Genomic DNA, 8077 nt, shown 5'->3' with positions numbered 1-8077 from the left:
GGGGGGGGGGGAGAGCGAGCACAGGCAGACAGAGTGGCAGCAGAGGCAGAGGGAGAAGCAGGCCCCCTGCTGAGCAAGGAGCCCGATGTGGGACTCGATCCCAGGACGCTGGGATCATGACCCGAGGCGAAGGCAGCTGCTTAGCCAACTGAGCCACCCAGGCGTCCCCAGGTATGATTTTTTAAATTTGTTTGTACCCCACCCAAAACTTGTCTGTACCTGCTTATAAAAGCCCTGCACTGACTCTGCATGACACCTCAGCGTCACCGGCAACAAGGGCGCAGAGGTCCGGGTTCGAACTCGCAATAAACGACCCTGGCTGTTTGGCTTTGACTCGTGTCTCTGGTCGTCTGTACAACGCGCTCGGCATTACAATCATGACTGAGAGAGGGTCGCTCAAGCGACTGAGCCATCCAGGTGCCCCAATATTTTCTTTTTAAACATCTTATTTATTTATTTGACAGACAGAGACCCCAAGTAGGCAGAGAGGCAGGCAGAGAGAGAGGAGGAAGCAGGCTCCCTGCTGAGCAGAGAGCCTGATGCGGGGCTTGATCCCAGGACCCTGAGATCATGACCTAAGCCGAAGGCAGAGGCTTTAACCCACTGAGCCACCCAGGCGCCCCCAGGCGCCCCAATATTTGACTTCAACTCTTATTTCATAGACATATAGAAGGCCGTGGATGGGTAATCTCTCATCTTCTGGTTACCAAACCATGCGGATCTCCATATCGCTACCCATCCTGCCTTCCTCCCCTCCTGCTGGTAGGACAGTGGCTCCCCCAGTGTAGTTAGCCTCCATCCCCAAACAGCAGCATGGACAGGGCCTGGGAACTTGTTAGAAATGCACATTTGCAGACTCTGCCTTGAGACCTACAGAATCCCAAACTCTGGTGGAAGAAGGGACAGCAATCTGTGCTTTGACAAGCTCTCCAGGAAACTCTGCTGCACAACCAAGTTGGGGAACCGATGTAATGGAAGATTAATGGCTCTTCTCATTTAAGGCCAGTTCTTCTACCTGTGTTTTGGACAGTGACCTCCCCTGCTTTCTTGGGAATTTTATGTCATTAATTCTTTTCTTGTATATATTCAACCACTGCTCAACTGAAACTTTCTCCAGCACATCAAAACATGCACAAGCCTTTCTCATGTAGAAAACCCCCTGCGGGAGCACCTGGGTGGCTCAGTTGGTTAAGCCTCTGCCTTTGGCTCAGGTCATGATCTCATGATCTCGGGATTCTGGGATCAAATCCCTCATCCGGTTCCCTGCTCAGTGGGGAATCTTCTTCTCCCTCTCCCTCTGTGATTTCTCTGACTTTCCCTCTCTCTTCAGTAAGTACATACAATCTTTAAAAAGAGAGAAATAAAACCCCCTCTGGGGTGCCTGCCTGGCTCAGTCACGGGAGAATTTGACTCCTGAGCTCAGGGTTGTGAGTTCAAAGCCCCAAAGTTGCGTGTAAAGCTTACCTACAAAAATAAATAAATAAATAAATAAATAAATAAATAAATAAATAAATTTTTAAAAAAAGAAAAGAACCTCCCCCAACTCAGTCTTTTATCCCCTTCTGGCTACCACTTGCTAGTTTTCCTCCCCTCCACAACCAAACATCTCAAAAGAGTTGAGTAAAGTGTGGGACAGTGGGTCATTAGTACTTTTTGTGAGACTCCCACTGCCGGTGGGAAGAAAACCTGGAACAGCCATCTGGGAGGGCAGTTTGGTAGTATCTGTGAAAATATCAGAAGGACAAGTGGTGTCTATGAAAACTTCAGTGAGCCCTCCCCTTCTTGTCGCCTTCCCTGCCCAGGCCAGTGTGTATAAAGCAGATTTGTGTGTGTGTGTGTGCAGGATTGTTAGCAACTAGGGACAAAAGTGGAAACAACTTCAGTAACTATCAGTAGAGGAATGTGGAATAAATACTGATGTTCTCCTAGTACGTGACATCCGTAGCACATCTGTTAAAACACTAAAGTACATTACTTTATACGTAATGTTATACTATATGGAAAATAGGTATATGTAAAATATGCCTCAGTATATGCATATGTGTATATGCATGTACATATGTAAAATTATACTATAGACAACACTACATGTTACTACATGGAAAAGGTCAGGAAATAATAATGGTTACCTCCAGAAGGTGAGAACTCCACAATTGATGGCAGTGGTCAGAGGACTTTAGTCTTCTCTGTAATGCTCTTTTTTTTTTTTTTTTAATAAAGGACAATTTGGGGGCAGCTGGGTGGCTCAGTGGGTTAAGCCGCTGCCTTCGGCTCAGGTCATGGTCTCAGGGTCCTGGGATCGAGTCCCGCATCAGGCTCTCTGCTCCGCAGGGAGCCTGCTTCCTCCTCTCTCTCTCTGCCTGCCTCTATGCCTACTTGTGATCTCTCTCTGTCAAATAAATAAATAAATAATCTTTAAAATAAATAAATAAAGGACAATTTAAGGAAAGGAGATTTAATATTCTTTTTTAAAAAAGGATTCGTTTATTGGGGCGCCTGGGTGGCTCAGTGGGTTAAGCCGCTGCCTTCGGCTCAGGTCATGGTCTCAGGGTCCTGGGATCAAGCCCCGCATCGGGCTCTCTGCTCAGCGGGGAGCCTGCTTCCTCCTCTTTCTCTGCCTGCCTCTCTGCCTGTTTGTGAGCTCTCTGTGTCAAATGAATGGATAAAATCTTTAAAAAAAAAAAAAAGGGTTCGTTTATTTATTTGAGAGAGAGAGAGAGAGAGAGAGCAAGCTACAGAGAGCACAAACCAGGGGAGAGGGAGAAGCAGACCCCCTGCTGAGCAGGGAGCTGGATGCAGGACTCCATCCCAGGACCCTGAGATCATGACCAGAGCCTAAGGCAGACACTTAATCAACTGAGTCACCCAGGCGCCCCTGAACGTTCTAATTTTATAAAGGAGAAACATATTTCTATATTACTTATGCAATTAAAAGTTAATCAAATAAAAGAACGTTGTCTATACCAACTACCTTCATTTCTTTTGTTTAAAAGAGTTTATTTCTTTACTTGACAGAGAACACAAGTAGGCAGAGAGTCAGGTAGACAGCAGGGGGAACAGGCTCCCTGCCGAGCAGAGAGCCGGACTCTCAAGCCCAGGACCCAGGGACCCTGGGACCATGACCGGACCTGAAGGCAGAGGCTTTAACCCACTGGGCCACCCAGGCGCCCCTAACTACCTTCATTTCATCACCTGTTACTCAATGCTCAATCTGTTCCAATCTGGCTTTTCTCCTGATAATTTTCCCTCAGATAGTTCTCTCTCATGTCACCAACAACATCTGTGTCACCAAATCAGATAGATTAAATGTCTGCTATTTTACTTGCTTTTTTTGTTTTGTTTTGTTGTTTTTTGGTTCTTGAGCACTTTCTCCTTGAAGGGCTGTCTTCCTTTGGCTTTCAAGCCCTTTTAGATCGAACATCACATAGTTCTGGTTTTCCACCTACCTCTCCACCTGCTTCTTCTCTAGCAACTGTAGTTTATCGCGTTCTACTAGACTACAAACTGTTGACATTTTTCAAAGATTGGCCCTAGACCCTCCTCTGCTCTCTTCCTGTACTCATCTTGTATGTAATTTCTTCTATCATAAGCCATCAATTCCCAAATTTATGTCTCCTTTCCAGAGCTATATATTCATGCTTGAAATCTCCATTTGTGAAATCTTGCCATTTGCAACAACAAAGGTGGAACTAGAGGGTATTATGCTGAGGGAAATAAGTCAATCAGAGAAAGACAATCATCCTATGATCTCACTGATAGGTGGAATTTAAGAAACAAAACAGATGAACATGGGGAAGGAAAGGAAAAATAAAGTAAGATAAAAAACAGAGAAGGAGACAAACCATAGGAGACTTTTAACTCTAGAGAACAGACAGGGATGCGGGAGGGGGGGGGGGGGGGGAAGGGGTCACTGGGGGATGGGCATAAGGAAGATATGTGATGTGATGAGCTGGGTGTTAGAGGCAACTGACGACTCACTAAATTCTACCCCTGAAACGAGCAATACAATATATGTTGACTAAATTGAATTTAAATGAAAAAAATTAATCTCCATCTGTAACTCTCAGGGTCTCCTCAGGTTTAACAGTTCCCAAAACCCCTCCTGATCTCTCTCTCTCTCTGTCACCCTAAACCTAGTCCTCTCCCAATGCCATGGCTTCACCACCCAGCCACTTGTGCAAATCAGCAGCCTGTGAATCAGCATGACCCTTCCCTCTGCCTCAGCCCGCAGTATCACCCATCCATCACCAAATCCTATCAGTTTTAACTCCTAAATATCTCATTATGTCCACAGTTAACACTAGGTTAATGCTGTAGTCAAGAGGTTCTCAAAGGTTGGTTCGAGAACTCTGGAAGGATCCAGAGACACATCCAGTGTGTTCCCAAGATGAAAAATTGCATAATAACTCCGAATATGCGGTAGTCCTGAGGCTGTGTTACCTGTGATATCACCACAAATTGAATGCAGAAGCAAGTAGGAGAATCTGGCTATCTTCTATGAAGCCAGGCATTAAGGAGATGGGCCAAAATGAAAAACAATACCACCCTTCTCACTGCTCCCTTTTGTTTTAGAGAATATAAGGTTTTTTCTAGAACCACCTGACAATAGAACAAACAATCCTAATATTTGTATGAAACCATTAGAGACCCAGAATAGCAATCTTTTTTTAAAAACATATACTGCCTGCAGAATAATTTTTTTTAAGGTTTTATTTATTTGTTTGAGAGAGCACAAGCAGGGGGAGCTGCAGAGAGAGAGGGAGATAGAGGCTCCCTGCTAAGCAAGGGCTCCATCCCAGGACCTGAGATCATGACCTGAGCTGAAGGCAGATGCTTAATCAACTGAGCCACCCAGGTGCCCCCGTAGCCAAAGCAATCTTGAGAAAGAACAAAACTTGTGGCCTCATGCTCCCTGATTTCAAACTATACTACAGAGCTGCAGTAATCAAAACAGTATAGTAGTGGCATAAAAAAACAGACACTTAGATCAAGGGAACAAAATAGCCCAGAAATGAACCCAAATATATGTGGTCAATTAATTTATGACAAGGGAGCCAAGAACATAGAATGAGAAAAAGACACTGTTTTCAGTAAATGGTGTTGGGAAAACTGAACAGCCATATACAAAAGACAGAGAGCAAGGAGCCTGCTTCTCCCTCTGCCTCTGCCTGCCTCTCTGTCTGCCTGTGCTCGCTCACTCTCTTTCCCTCTGTCTCTGACAAATAAATAAAAAAAATCTTAAAAAAAAAATAAAATAAAAATCCTTTGCTAGCGTGCCAGGGTGGCTCATTTGGTGAAGTGTCTGCCTTTGGCTCAAGTCACGATCCCAGGGTTCTGGGATGGAACCCAGCATTGGGCTCCCTGCTTGGCAGGGAGCCTGCTTTTCCCTCTCCCTCCCACTCCCGTGCTCTCTTGCTCTCTCCCTCTCTCTCAAGTAAATAAATAAAATCTTTAAAATAAATTTAAAAAATAATTCTTTACTGCACAAATCAGTGTAATGTGGGGGGCCTAGACTGGATCCTGGCACAGAAAAAGGACACTAGTGAGAATACTGATGAAAGCCAAATAGAGTCTTAGTTTGCTTAATACCATTGAACGGATGTTTATTTCTTCCTTTGATCATTGTACCACAGTTACGTAAGATGTTCACATTAAGTGAAGCTCAGAGAAGGGTATATGAGACCTCTGTGTACTATTTTGGCAACACTTCTGTAAATCTAGAATTATCTAAAGTAAAAAACTGAAAAACTCTCCTACTGGCTCTCCATTGCCCTGGAGCAAGGAGCCCGATGTGGGACTCGATCCTAGGACCCTGGGATCATGACCTGAGCCGAAGGCAGCTGCTTAACCAACTGAGCCACCCAGGCGTCCCTAGCAAAGGATTTTTAAATTTTAATTTTTTCTGGAGGCAATCTCTATAGTCAGTGTGGGGCTTGAACTCATGACCCTGAGACCAACAGTGGGATGCTCTACCAACTGAGCTGGCTAGTCCCCCCTGTGCAGAAAAGGATTTTAAGGGACGGTATGAGATGATGAGATTTACACTACCAGTATGAAAGAAACCTATCTAGGTTTGGGGGAAACTGGGAAGGAAAAGTGAGTTAAAGGCAGGAGGCCCCAGGGATAAGCTAGACCAGCCCTGTCAGCACACTATGAAAGGTATGATTTGGCCCCTGGAGTTGGCACCCTTGCCTACCGTGGCACATTAGTTCTTTTTTTATTTTTATTTTTTTTTGATGTCCCAATATGCTGATTTAGAAACATGGCTTAGGGGCGCCTGGGTGGCTCAGTGGGTTAAGCCGCTGCCTTCGGCTCAGGTCATGATCTCAGGGTCCTGGGATTGAGTCCCGCATCGGGCTCTCTGCTCAGCGGGGAGCCTGCTTCCTCCTCTCTCTCTGTCTCTGCCTGCCTCTCTGCCTATTTGTGATCTCTCTCTGTCAAATAAATAAATAAAATCTTTAAAAAAAAAAAAAAGAAACATGGCTTAAATAGAGCATGATTTCACTGGACCACAGTATTCCTTTGTTCCACTCCTTAATTTGGGTATATATATGCCAGAGAGACCTGGAAAGAGGATGGGAACTGTCACATGGATATCTTTAACTCAAAATAGTTAGAATCCAGGGAAAAAAGGAACTATTAAAGACCTAGTCACTATATTCGTCCATTTTACGCGTTGTCTTTAGTGCAGGCCGAAGTACCCACTTTTATTTTTTTAAGATTTTATTTATTTATTTATTTATTTATTTGACAGACAGAGAGAGAGAGAGATCACAAGAGAGACAGATGACGGGGAGGGGGGGAGGCGGGGAAGCAGGCTCCCTGCTGAGCGGAGACCCTGATCATTCGGCATGAGATCCCAGGACCCTGAGATCATGACCTGAGCGGAAGGCAGAGGCTTAACCCACTGAGCCACCCAGGCGCCCCTGAAGTACCCACTTCTGTGAAGTGCCATTCTTTGTGTTTCTCTCCTCTCCCAAAGTCGTTTGAGTGACGTTGTGTATCACGAATTTCATGGTTGAATCTGTCTGTGCACCCCTGCCCAAGAGAGCTCCCAACTTCAGGTTCATATGCTTCACTGAAGCTTTTACTTGCATGTTTCATAGCTGATGTTGCTGTCGAATTTCCAGCTCCATAAAATGAGTGTATTTCTTTTTTATTACCACTTGGTCCTTCCTTCTATTATTTTTAATAAGATGTTGTGTATTTATTTGAGAGAGAGACAGAAAGACAGAGAGAGCACCAGCAGGGGTGAGGGGTAGGGGAAGAGGGAGAAGCAGACTCCCCACTGAGCAGGGGCTTGATTTCCAGACTGTGAGATCATGACCTGAGCCAAAGGCAGAAGTTTAACCATCTGAGCCACCCAGGCGCCCCTGGCACTTCCTCTTAATTCCATTATATTTCAGAACTAAATTAGATATCAGGGGATCTGCTTCCTTCCTTTGACTTGGTCCTCTATTACAGTGTGAACTTGGACAAGCAAACTAGCTACCCGTGGCCTCAGTTATCTCACATAAAATGACTACCCTGTCTACCGGGGGCATAACGTCAAAGATGGATGGGCAGGAGCTATGCAGATTCTACTGCTGTAAAAAAAAAAAAAAAAGTGGGATTATCCTGGTTATCTAAATTTACTCCCATTGATTGCATCCTCTTTTGACTTCTAAATGAAGTAAAATATATACAAATTCCCAGAGACAGTGTAAGTTACATGGTATTCATTCTTCCATCTTTTCATTTATTCTGAATCAATGCATTGTGCTTGTTGGTGGCAAAATTTGACACCCACAAGTGAGTCTCTTGCCATATGGATTATTTTAGTCTGATTCTTTTTTTTTCTTTTCTAAATTTTTTCCTAAGTTTTATTTATTTATTTATTTTTTTAAAGATTTTATTTATTTGACGGAGAGAGAGGAATCACAAGTAGGCAGAGAGGCAGGCAGAGAGAGAGGAAGAAGCAGGATCCCTGCCGAGCAGAGAGCCCGATGCGGGGCTGGATCCCAGGACACTGGGATCATGACCTGAGCCGAAGGCAGAGGCTTTAACCCACTGAGCCACCCAGGCGCCCCTAGTTTTA

At 44.6% G+C, this 8077-nt stretch overlaps 1 long non-coding RNA gene across 1 annotated transcript in view; it reads left to right on the top strand.

The window, feature by feature from the left end:
- Window positions 1-14: 14 nt before the first annotated feature.
- LOC132006963 (uncharacterized) overlaps window positions 15-8077 on the top strand; it is a 13442-nt gene continuing 5379 nt past the window's right edge. The window contains exon 1 of the long non-coding RNA XR_009401278.1: window positions 15-171. This is a non-coding gene — a long non-coding RNA (uncharacterized LOC132006963). The remainder of the gene's footprint in view (window positions 172-8077) is intronic.

This window comes from Mustela nigripes, chromosome X, assembly GCF_022355385.1.
Source record: "Mustela nigripes isolate SB6536 chromosome X, MUSNIG.SB6536, whole genome shotgun sequence".
NCBI lineage: Eukaryota > Metazoa > Chordata > Mammalia > Carnivora > Mustelidae > Mustela > Mustela nigripes.
This window is presented reverse-complemented; position numbering and strand designations above follow the sequence as displayed.